Source organism: Equus asinus, chromosome 20, assembly GCF_041296235.1.
Source record: "Equus asinus isolate D_3611 breed Donkey chromosome 20, EquAss-T2T_v2, whole genome shotgun sequence".
NCBI classification, from domain to species: Eukaryota; Metazoa; Chordata; class Mammalia; order Perissodactyla; family Equidae; genus Equus; species Equus asinus.
This window is the reverse complement of record NC_091809.1, coordinates 40,763,968-40,775,860: the sequence shown is the minus strand read 5'-3', so window position 1 is coordinate 40,775,860 and position 11,893 is coordinate 40,763,968. Positions and strand designations below refer to the sequence as shown.

The 11,893-nt window shown below is 33.7% G+C and overlaps 1 pseudogene; it reads right to left on the bottom strand.

Annotated features, from left to right (window-relative positions):
- Positions 1 to 896: 896 nt before the first annotated feature.
- On the bottom strand, positions 897 to 4,798 carry LOC106827918 (olfactory receptor 10G7-like; annotated as a pseudogene).
- Positions 4,799 to 11,893: the final 7,095 nt, after the last annotated feature.

The window sequence follows — 11,893 nt, the reverse complement described above, 5'->3', positions numbered from 1 at the left end:
ACTCAGCCATAAAAAACACAAAATCGTCCCATTTGCAACAACATGGATGGACCTTGAGGGTATGATGTTAAGCAAAATAAACCAGACAGAGAAAGAGAAACACCACATGATTTCACTCATATGTGGAAGATAAACACATTGACAAAGAGAACAGATTAGTGGTTACCAGAGGTAATTTCAAGATTGCTAAAAATAGAAGATTTCTATTTGGGATAAAAGACCAGGAACTCTGTAAATATAGAAGGGAAATCTAGATAGTTGTATCAGTGACCAATATAGTACAAACAGTGCATCCAGTACATAAGTAGACAACTGTTTACTTTCAAAAATCTTGGAGGTCAAAGCAAAAAATAGAGTTAAAATATAGTTTTTGTTCATAAATGTGAATAAAGCCATCCTTATTGATATTCAAGCATTTTGGTCTGTTATTTTCTAATGTAAGAATTTCATTGTATGATACTATATTGTATAACAGATTGTGAATATTTTAAGTGATTTTTTAAATAGAGAATGTCTACAAAGGGAAAGAAAGAGCTTTTTATAAAGCTTTGATTTAACTTGCCTGAAATAAAATATAAGAGGATTATACTGTATAGAAATTCTGGAAAATATTTATATATGGGATAGAAGAAAATCACTTCTCTGATGATTTACTTGATAGAACATAAAAAATAAGAATAGGCTATTATCCTTCCTCTTAGATTATAACCATTAAATGGTTGCTTAAACTCGGCTCTGACAAGCATTGCACACGAAAAAAAATTAAAAATTCATTAAATTTTCATTAAAAATTAAGATTTGGTAATTAAAATATTCCTTAAAAGTATAATGTTTATGCTGGTAGTTTAATTTAATTATAAATAAAAAAGGAGCTAGTCTTATCTGGCCTTTCTCAATTATTTACTCTGAGGGAATACTGACTCACTTTTCAGCCTGAACAGTTTTCTTCACTTCCTTTTTCCTTAGGGTGTACATCACAGGGTTTAGAAGGCGTGTCAGCACAATGTAGAAAATGGCCATAACCCCATCCACAGCATCCTTGGAGCCTGGCCTTAAGTAAATAGAAGCACCAGGGCCAAGGAAACAAAGGACCACAATGCAGTAGGAGGCACAGTTCTGAAGGCTCTGCATCTGCCCTCTGAGGTGCGAATCTTCAGGATGGAACAGACGATGGATATGTAGGACAGCACTAACAGGAGAAAGCAGCATGAGGCCACTACCCCAATGTTGACAAAGATCTCCATATCATTGGCAGAAGTGTCTGCACAGGCCAGTTTGAGGATAGGCGGTGCATCACAAAAGTAATGCTAGATCTGGTTGGGCCCACAGTAGGGCAAACGGTGGTCTGGACAGTGGAGTGCAGAGAGCCACTGAGCCATGTGCTGGTGGCCAGGAGGGCACACATTCTCCCACTCATCATGCTGGTGTGCCTGAGTGGGTAACAGATGGCCAGGTATTGGTCATAGGACATGACCATGTGGAGGAAACACTTGGTGCTTCCCAGGAAGTGGAAGGAGAAAAGCTGGGCCACACAGCTGTTAAAGGACATAGCCCTTCCTCCTGGGGAGACGAAGGTCATCAGAATTTTGGGAACAGTGACCATGGAGATTCACATGTCAATGAAGGACAGATTGGTCAGGAAGTAGTACATGGGGATGCAGAGGTGGGAATATCCTCAATGATCACCAGCAGGATGAGGAGGTTCCCCACCAAAGTGACTACATAAATCACCAAGAAGATTCCAAAGAGATGGGGGTCCAGCGCAGTGCACAGGAAAGGCCTGTGAGGATGAACATTGTCAGGAGGCTCACGTTTGTCAGTTCTTCTCATATATTGCACTTTGTCTGTATAAGAAGGAAAGCGAATCCAACATTTACTGAGAACATATTTCATATGAAATATGGCAACTGCATTTTCCCTGATGGTGAACAGAAGAGGTAAATTGTCATTTATCTTTTTCATAACACTTTTGCTTCAACGTGGAACTTTTAAGAGGAATGTTCACTTTCTTCTTTTGGTACAAAAATCAGCCAAGTAGAAAATAATTAGTCAAAGTAAAGAGGAGTGAATTCATACAACACTCACCAAATAGAAAAGAGGAGTACTGTTTGTATTCTGGTCTGTAGAATTAGAAAATATATACCCAAACCTGCTTCTTTCCAGACTTGACACACTCTCCAGGGATAAACCTTTATTTAGGCCTCTTTCTCTCTCACGCACATATAAACACACACTGCCAAATATATAGATTCAACCTCTGATCATGAGAGAACATCCACTATAAACATATATTTCTTAAAAAAGTCTTCATCCTTGATGGCTGAGAGAAAATTGCCTTCCTTGAGCACCCTATTCAGCAGCAGATGTGTCAAGGTGGGACCCCAGCAGTGGTCCAGCACTACTTGGAGCCAGGTTCCTCTGTCCTACCCTAGACCATGCTCTCTTGATCATATGTGAAATCTGACCTTAAACTAACACAATAATGATCAGAGTACCACTGCTCTCTTGAACGCCTCTTATCCCATGTTTATTTCTTTTTATAAATTTTTATTAGTTCTTCCTCCAGAATTTGAAACAATCAATCATCCTCCCTCTAAAGTGATATCAAATCAACTCAACATATTTTGAGATGACCATAAGGAACCAGATCTGCTTAAATAGTAAAGAGAACTAAACTGTGTCTCCAGGGTTTGAGTTCCTACACTGATTATTTATATTTACCTAAAACAGACACAAATGTGCTTTTAAAAATAAAAAATATATGTATACACTTGAAATTATTTTTAATTGTTTATAGGATTTCTATTGTTCCAGGGCTGGGACTGTAAGTTTTATTCTTTCTTTTTTTTTGAGTGGTTTTGAGTGTTTTATAAAAGTATGCAAAGTTGGCCTTTTTAGCCATGACTAAGGCAATATAGTTGAAGCTGAAGCTGAGGAAGAGTAAAACTATGACTACAACTGTGTCATAATCACCCCAAAATTCCCAACAATGAAAAATGAGAAAGTTTTGCCACTTTTTGTTATTTACCAATTTTACAACAAAATTGAAGATTTAAAGAAATTCTATCTTTGATGAGTAGGATGCTTCTCTTTCTTGCATAGATGAAACCACAAGAAGAACGAGCTAGAGAAACCAACTCACTTTAAGTAAAAGAGCTTAAAATTCATTTGATATCTCAGGAGATATCGTCTTTCCCTTGAGTCCTCATAGATGAGGATAATGTTTCTGCATTACGATAAATACTCAGAACTTTTTCCAAATACCTTTAAGTTGTTTTGGCATTTGATGTGCCGTCAATCCGTAATGCATTTTATTTAGCCAAACATTAATTTCAAAATACGTAATCATGATACTCTGTGTTTGAAAGTTCATTGTGCTGGGAATGATGTAGTTTAGTTTTGTTTTGTTTCTCTGATTTCTTCTTTAAATTCAAAGGTACAAAATATGCACTTCTGTCCCGAAAGGAGAAATTCTCTGATAGGGTTCCTAGTCCCTTTGATGAATCTTTTACTTTCTGGTGATTATGGCCCATCACAAAAAGAAGCTCTGGAGCTTTTTTGCTCTAGGGATGGTCTGTATAACACTCCTCCCAGATAAACACCTTACTAATTAAACTTTCTCCCTCTGAGACCTGGCAGACTGTGCAACTTCCTAGTCAAGAATGGATATTATCTCTACCTCATCTTATCTGATTCAGAGATTTTCCCTCTTTCCAGGGAATTCTGCCTTTGTACCTTCTATCTTCTAAACTTAGAATATATTTAGATTTTCTGTGAAAGTTGATTTTTTAAGCTTGAATTAATATAACTAAAGAGAGGGCGAATGTGCTTTTCTTCTAGAATTAATGTATGTCTTAGTTATTAGGAAAAGGTCCTATGAAAACAAAGAGAGAATCTGTTCTAACACAGTAGAAGCTGAAGCACTATTAATTTTGGAGAAAGAAAACTGCAGTTTCACAGGTTTTTTGTGCTAATAGAGATGCTCTCACCTGTATATGTAGAATATCACTTATATAGGATAGACTTGGAGGAACTGGAGCCCCTGAATTAGTATTTCTCTCAATTAACCCATCACATTGCCCAATATTCTCATATTTTCTATCCATTTAGTATAAGGCGTATATAATCAATGTAAAATCACAGTGCTATCTTGAAAGCCTACTTTGAGAATTATTTGCAATTTAGCTCCAGTTAAGATATTTCAAAATCTGTTTATAAAATGCATACTAACAATTTTGTTAATTTAAATTTCTATCCAACTTCCTTACATAACTTTATGTAAAATTCTATTAACTTCTATTTTATTCTCTTTGGTTATATAGGTATAAAATCATATTATCTTTAAAAAATACTAATTTGTCTTTTACTTTCCAAAAGTAAACACCCATTAATTTTCTTTCCTATTTTATTGTGTTGACCAAAACCACTATTTTTGCCCAGCGATTATTGTTCAGGGATTACTTAGATCTCTTAAGAGTGCTGCACAGCTTGTTCAGTCCCTTTTCCATTCAAAAAATAATGACATTTACTGAGTTTTACCTCCTTCAGTAGTAAGAAAGGAATGATCCTGCTTTTTAGGCTCATTTCACTAAAACCAATGGTGTTCTTGGTGATGAATGAGTCAGCACTTCTAACATCAAGAATTCTGCACCAATAGTCGTTTGCACATGGAAAAAGGCACAGCAGAGTCCACCCTCAAATTCTTGTGACTTCTGTTGATACTCTAGCAACACTAGAGAGGAGTAGAACCCCACGCACTTGTATTTGCCATCACTGGGCCTGCCCTGCCAGGAGCCATTCTTGTAACATTATCCTTATTTTCAAAATTTTTTTTGCTATTCAAGGTCTTTCGTATTTCCGTATGAATTTTAGAATCATGTCAATTTGTATCAAAAAGCCTGCTGGGATTTTCATTAGAATTGCATTGAATCTATAGATATGTTTGGGAGAAGGGACATCTTAACTATATTGTATCTGATTCATGGATACCAAATATGTATTTCATTTCTCTCAACAATATTGTATAGTTTCAGTGTTCAGCTCTAGCACATCTTTTGTCAAGTTTATCGTTATTTTCTATTTTGATGCCTTTTTAATTGTTAGTTTAAAATTTTTCAATTTCTAATTACTCATTATTAATAAATAGAAATACAATTGACCTTCGTATACTAGTCATATCCTACTACTTGGCTAAACTCACTTATTAGTTCTTGTAGCTTCTTTTAGATGTTCCGTCAGATTTTCTACATAGATGATCATGTCGTCTACAAATATAAACAGCTTACTTCTCCTTTATAATCAGAATGACTTTTATTTGTTTTTCTTGCCTAATCACCTTGTGTAGACACTCTAGTATAATGTTGAATGGAAGTGGTGAGAGTCGACATCCTTACCTAGTTCCTGATCTTAGAGGGAAAACATCCAGTTTTCTACCAATAAGTATGATGTTAGGCGTGGGTTTTCTGTAATTTTTTCTTTCATTTTTCTCTTTCATAAGCTGAAAATGAACCCTCCTCTTCTGTTAGGCTGAGAGTTTTTACCATGGATGGATTTTTGGAATTTGTCAAATGCATTTTCTGCATCTTTTGAGATGATCTTAGAGCTTCCTTTTGCAGTTTGTTAGTATGCTGAATTGAATTGCTCAAGTTTTAAGTGTTAAACCAAATGTACATTCCTAGAATCAACACCATCTGATAATGATGTATAATCGTTTTGCATATATGTTGGACATGATCTGTTAAAATTTTGTTAGGAATTTTTGTCTGTTTTTAAAGGATATTAATCAATAGCTCTTCTCTTGTAATGTCTTTACTAGCTTTTGTATCAAAATAACACTGGAGTAACAGAATGAGTAGGAACGTTTCTTACTTATTCAAGTTGCTGAAAACGTTTGTATAAATTTGGTATTATTTCTTCATTAAATGTTTGGTAAATTCACCAGTAGAACCCTATGGGCTTTATTTCTAATTTAATTCCTTTGCGGCAAAAAACATCCTCATCAGTTTAAGCTTGTTGAGATTTGCTTTATGCCCCAGCAAAGGCTGATATTTCTGAATGTTCTGTATGCACTTAATGAAAATGTGTATTCTGTTCATGCAAGACCATGGTATATTTTATAAATTTCAATTGAGTCAACACGATTCACAGTTTGGTTCTAAATCCTTACTGTTTTTCTACATTCTAACAATTGCTGACAGAGGAGTATTAAATTCTGCAACTATAATTGGGAATTTGTCCATTTCTCCTCTCTATTCTATTAATTTTTGCTTCATATATTTGAAATTTTATTATGTGTATACACATTTAGAATTTTGACATCTTCTTCATCAATGGATCCCGTTATCGTTACAAAATTTCCCTCTCTATTACTAGTAATATTCTTTGTTCTGAAATCTACCGTATCTGATATTAATATAGTCACTCAAGCTTTCTAATAATCAGTGTTCACATGATATATGTATCTTATTGCATCTTTTTACTTAAAACCCATCTGCATTTTGAAGTGGCATGTAAAGAGTGTTTAGATAACATATTGTTGATACTTTTTTTATATCCAGTTTGACATCTAACTTTTAAATAGAATGTTTAAGCCGTTTACTTATAATTTAATCATTAATAAGGTTGATTTAGATCTAACATCTTTCTATTTTGGTTATTGGCTCCATATGTGTTCTTTTTTTCTCTTATCTTTTTCTTATTTCATATTAGTTGTCTTTATGCTTTTATTGTTTTAATTTGTCTTCATTATTTGCTTTTCTTATATCTTGTTTTTTTTTTAGTGGTTGCTCTAGGATTCACAATATCCATCTTTAAATGATCATATTTTACCTTCAAATTTTACCACCTCACATGTAATAGATGAATCTTAAAGCAGCATATTTTCCATCTTGTGTGGTATTGTTGTTATACATTTTACTTATATATATACACATACAAGAAACCCCACAATTCACTGGTATTGTTTGTAATTCAAACAGTGAATTTTCCTTTTCTGGCATTCCTATTTCTACAGATTCAATTTTCCATTTGTTTTCATTTTCCTTCTGTGTGAATACCTTCCTTTAACATTTCTTGTAGTCCAGGTCTACTGTTTACAAAATTCTTCTAGCTGTTGTTTTCCTGGATATATCTCCATTTTCCCTTCATCTTGGAAGGATGTTTTTTCTAGATATAGAAATCTAGGTAGACATTTTAATTTCAGCCTTTTAAATATATCGTTCCATTTTCTTCTGTCTTGCATAGTTTTGATGATAATTATGCATTCATTATTATCTTTGTCCGTATTCAATGTGTATTTGTTTTTTGAGGAAGATTAGCCCTGAGCTAACATCTGCCCCGAATCCTCCTCTTTTCGCTGAGGAAGACTGGCCCTGAGCTAACATCTGTGCCCATCTTCCTCTACTTTATATGTGGGACACCTGCCACAGCATGATTTGACAAGCAGTGTCTAGGTCCACACCTTGGATCTGAACCGGTGAACCCCAGGCTGAAGCAGAACGTGCAAAATTAACCACTGCACCACCGGGCCAGCCCCTCAATATGTATTTTTTTATCTGGCTGCTTTTAAGATATTTTTCTCTTTTATTGGTTTTCATCAATTTTATTATAATGTAACTTTTGTGGATTTCTTTGTTTATCCTGTCTAGGGTTTGTTCAACTCCTTGGATCTCCTGGTTTACCTTTGTCATCAAGATTTGAAAATTTTTATCTATCATTTCTTTAAACACTTTTTCTGTCTTTTCTCTTCCTTCTTAGGTGCCAGTAACATATGATAGACTTCTTAACGTTATCCCATAAATCATTGAGACTCTGTTTTTTTCTCCTCTCCTTTTTTCTCTGTTCATTTTCTATTGTTTGTTTTGTTATGATTTCCGATTTGCTGATAAATTCTTCTCCAGTGCCTCATTTGCTTCCAGCAACTTTTAAATTTCAGAAATTACATTTTCTTATCTAGAAGTTCTATAACTTTCTTTTGTATATCTTCCATTTATCTTATTACCTTCATTTTTCCTTTAAATCATTGATTATTTTGAACATACATAGAATATTAATTTTAAATGTTTTGTTACCTAATCTCTTCATATCTGTTATTTCTGTGTTTTTTTCTGCTGGATAACTTTTTCTCTTGGTTATGAGTTGTATTTTTCTACTTCTCTGAATTTCTAATTATTTTTTATGCTGGATTTTACATTGTTGTCTGGATTTTTATTGTCTTCATTTAATAAGTGTTTGAAGAGGGCTGTATTTTGGCAGACATTAAATACCCTGTGGATCGACTTGATCTTTCTGAGGATTGTTTTTAAGTTTTGTTAGGGTGGGACTATTGTTCAATTTTGTTATGGTGGGACAATAGTAACATTTACCCAAAGGATACTTTACCCCTGTTACTAAGATGTAACATTTCTTGGGGTCGTTATTGAATGTCCTGGTACGCAACAAGAACTTACCAATTTGGCTGGCCATAGTTTAATTCTCAACACTGTGTGGCCTCCAGGAATTATTCAGTTTACAGACACCAATCTAATACCTTTCCAGCCTAATGGAGTTTCATCCTACACATGCACAGATTAGTAATAAGAAACCACTGAAGTATATCCCCACGCAGATTTTTAGAGGTTTTTTTCTGTATAACCCTTTCATGTCAAGAACTCTTGTCTGCAACCTCTAAATCAGCCTTCCTGAACTCCTAGCTCTGTCTCCTCAGTCAGCAAGCCTTTGGTGCTCTGCTTGAGGTTCCCATTCATGTATCATGGTCCAGAATATGCCTCCTAGAAGAAGTGCTCTCCTCATTTGTTTTTCCTCCGCCAGGGATTACAGTCTTGTGCTCCCATTTGTCCAATAGATACCTGTTTTTATCTTCTTTGTTCCAGTTTTCTATTTATTTATGATGAGATGATAAATCCAACCCATCTTATTTTATCATGGGTTAGAATAGAAAATCTCTAATACAACTATTTTTTATTTAGCCATTTGCTTGTGTTGTGAAATATAACATACATAGATAAAAATGCAGAAGCATAAGTGTACAGTTAAAAGTAAAGCAAACGTTCATGTCAGCATCACCCCGATTGAGAAATTAAGCATTTCCAACAAACTTTGAGTCCTCACGTATCCTTAACTGAGGCCAATCCTCTTCCATTCCACTATCATGGCTCTATGATAAACTGGATTTCTTATTAATTTTTAAATTATCTCTAACCAATAGTTTGTTTGTCTTTTTGAAATTTATGTATGTGAAGTCATATACTACTATTTTTATCTAATTTCTATCATTTAAAATGACTCAAAGATGTATATATTGATATACGTAGCTGTAAATTCGTTCTTTTTATTAATGTGTATTATTCCATTTTAGAACATATCCTTGGTAGACATTTGGGTGTTCAGATTTCAGCAATAACAAAAATTCTGCCTTGAATACTTGTATGTTATCCTGATGCACATGTGCATTGGTTTCTGTGTATTATGAGGGAACTGTTTCCTAAATTTTTTCAAAATGATGAACCATTTTCTTAGGCGGTTTTATAAATTTATACTCCTTTCAAAAATGTGAAAGTTTTAGTAATTGAGAATTTTAATATTGGCTTTAGGCATCATTTTATTGCAATTTTAATTTTTATTTCCCTAATTATTAAACTGATTGAGAGGATTATTTTGTTTTTGTTTATGGGAAATTTGTATTTCTTCTTTTATGAAGACTGACCAAGTCATTTGCCTGTGGAAATATTGGACTGCTTGGTTTTCTTTACACATTTTAGGAGTTGTTTACATATTTGAAAATGAATCCTTATGAGTAATGTGAGCTATTACTGAGCTATTAGTCAGCTATCTCTGGCTTTCACTTTTACTTTTTTATTATTTTAATGTTACTCTCAGCTTTAAAGCAACCAAAATTACCCACGTCTCTCTTATTTTTCCTAGTTTCTATATCTGGGTCAAAAACATTTTCTCCAATTTAACTTGAAAAAGCTGTATTGTTTGCCTTACAGATTTGAGTTTATAGTACCCCTGGAATTGATTTTGTGCGTAGTATGGGCAAGAGATTAATTTTATTTTTTCCTTGTTGAGTCAGTTCTCCAATCATAAAGTTTTAAAAAAATTTCCCTATGATCTTTCATGCCACTTTTGACTTAAATCAATTATCCATATTTTCAGGGGATGTGTTTTTGTGATCTCTCTTCTATTCTATTTTTCTATTTGTCTAAACCTGCATCAACACTACATAGTTTTAATTGCTATAAAAATAATAGACACTTGTAAATTCATTTAGTCTGGGGAATTAACCAAAAATGCATATTAAAAATAGTTGGTTGTCAATTACTTGTGAAATAACCTTTCAACATTTAAATATTTGAATACATAACACTGGTAAAATTGGCCTTCATAAGCACTGGTTCTAACAAAGTAAATAATTTGACAACCATCTTAAAATCCATAATATTCTTAAATATTCTAGGATTTATATTTAGGTAAGCTTATCTTTAATAAAGCCTCAAATATGGATAACTGTGTGAATTAAGAAGTTCATCATAGTGCATCATATCTGCATATCTATGTATCTACCTACCTACCTATTTTTGTTAATTGTAGGAAATATAACTATTAATTAAAATTTAAAATTAAAAATAAAATTTGCAAAACTGCATATATAGTATGCTTTTAACTAGTTAAAAATATACCATAACCATGTGGTATAGTGATTAGAAAGAAAATATTAAAATGTTAACATTGGTAATGTCAAGGTAGCAGAACTGTGGTATTTTTTCTTGCTTTTTTGAATATTTACTAAATAGTTTTATAAAGTTGTAATGATACTTTTATAATGAATATATCATGTATTATGAAATAATGAGATATGTAATGGAAAGGGGTGTGAGGAAAGAGAGGAGGGCCTCTAATTACTCCCTTTGCTCATTCATGCTTCTTAAGTGTGGGGTTTGGGCCACTGGGGATATTGTCTCAAAAGAAACTCTCCAGTTTGAAAATATTGTAAATCCAGAATCTCAGGACCGGACTACATGGAAGGGCTGAGTTTGGCATCTCTGTTTTGGATTCAAGAGCAGAAGGTGCAAAGCCTTGTCTCTATGCCATGGCATCTTACTCCAAAATAGAGATTTGGCTTTAGGAACACATTCCTCTTGCCTAGAAACTTCAGAAAAACCTCTCTACCCATGTTAGATGTGTTTGCCACTAGCTGGTGTGTGTCTAAAACTTTACCTGCTTCTATTTAACTCTTGTTCTACTTATAGTATCTCTTCCTTTTTCTCTTTTTCTGTCCTGTTTCTACTCTTTATTTGTCCTGGTCATTTCCTTGCTCAACCAACTGAAGCAGGAGAATCATGAAACTGAAGAAAATTCTTATACGTTGCTGAGTTCAGTGATCCATCAACAAGTCAGCAATGAGGAAGAAATGAACGGAAGAAGTCTTAGGGAAAAGTGTGCTTGTGTGGCAGGAGAATGGTTTGTAGGGAAAGATAGATGATACTCAAGGGGATAGATTCTTTGTTCATGAATTCTATTTTGTAGTTAGTATAAAAATTAGAAATTATCCCCACTCTTAACAAATGGTCTTCTTATCAATATCAATCTACTCTTCTTATCAATATGTGAACATCCTTTAACGGGTCTCTGTATTTTTATTCTGTCATTAAAGAATAAGGGTTAAAATGCAAATGTCAGTGAATGTGGTGATAATGAAACTCACAAAATTTATTAACAGCTAATAACATAAAATTTTAGATTTAGAGTTGGAAGAAAAGATCTAATTTACCAGCCTTTGTAGGAGATTAATTCCTTTTCCTATTTCCCTAAGAGATGAGCCTATAAGTTCTGCTTGAAAACATTCTGTGATGGAAATTCAGTACTTTTCCAAATGATTATGCGATATCTGTTC